Source organism: Rutidosis leptorrhynchoides, chromosome 9 (genome assembly GCF_046630445.1).
Source record: "Rutidosis leptorrhynchoides isolate AG116_Rl617_1_P2 chromosome 9, CSIRO_AGI_Rlap_v1, whole genome shotgun sequence".
Lineage (NCBI taxonomy): Eukaryota > Viridiplantae > Streptophyta > Magnoliopsida > Asterales > Asteraceae > Rutidosis > Rutidosis leptorrhynchoides.
The window spans coordinates 272,162,187-272,163,401 of NC_092341.1; positions in this window are offsets into that span (position 1 = coordinate 272,162,187).

Genomic DNA, 1,215 nt, shown 5'->3' on the forward strand with positions numbered 1-1,215 from the left:
CATAGGTATGGAGTTTCGAATTATCATAATATACAAGATAGAAAGGAAAGGTAGTAGCACGATTTTATTTGTCAAATTACCAGAATATCCGAAAAAGACCGAATCATCAAGAAAATATTTTCTTGATATTTTTGAGGTTAAATAGAATACAAGAGTCGTGTAACATGGCACATGATGACATTATAGCCTGTGAATCATCACGTTCCATTAGAAACTCAGCATGACTTACTGTAATATAATTACGTTGATCAAGTGTCATTATATTATACTAACTCATGCATCAGTTTCCAACATTACTTCAATAACATTCATATTTTAAGCTCGAAAGTTTACAGAATATAGAAACTAGCAGTTTCTATATGATGTAACACTGATAGCACGAAGAGATTAATGATTTCAGATAAGAATAGTTATAAAAATATCTTCATAAATATGGAGGATATTTATAATGAAAGATAAAATGATATCTTGGAATTTCCAATATCGAAAGATGGTGAAGAAAATTTGTCCCTAAGAGTTATGGAGTCAAAAGCAAGGTATTTGGTAATGACTTCAGCAGGTACTGAATCATTTAGATTCTTTGAAGTCAAACTTATTCTTTGTGATTTGTCCACGGCTTCCTTCATAGTTTGCTCAATCAATTTTTAGTTTCAAACTTTTTCTGAGCTTTGCCAACCTACAATCCTGTATCATCAACTTCCGACGATCAAGGCCGTTTACGATTGTCTACATTTTCTGCTGCTTCATTCAGCTTTTTCAACATTCAGAGTATTTGATTTGTAGACTGAGTGCTTTTCAGGATTTCAGATGAAAGATCATAATTCTAAGAGATAAATGTTATAAGTTTACATATAACTGTTGATGTGGAAACGTTGCGAGGCTTACAATACAGATTTGCTGATTCCCGGTAATTGGTATGGCAATTCTCGTTACCGGATGCGGATGAGAATATGATGAGACTTCAATAGATAAATGTAGTGATTTGTCGGAGAGATTTAAGCCAAGGAGCAACAAGGTTGTTGGTACGTCTACTGATAATATGGTGGAATATAAAAGGTTCCCCGGTTACAACAAAAGAGCACGCATATATATCAAGATTATAATAAGGTTAATCCGAATGAAAATCGAAGTTGACTTGCTGAAGCTGTGACAAAATTGACAAATTTTGGAAAGGGATTGCAATGTTATTTTCGGTAATAACAACGCCAAAAGAGC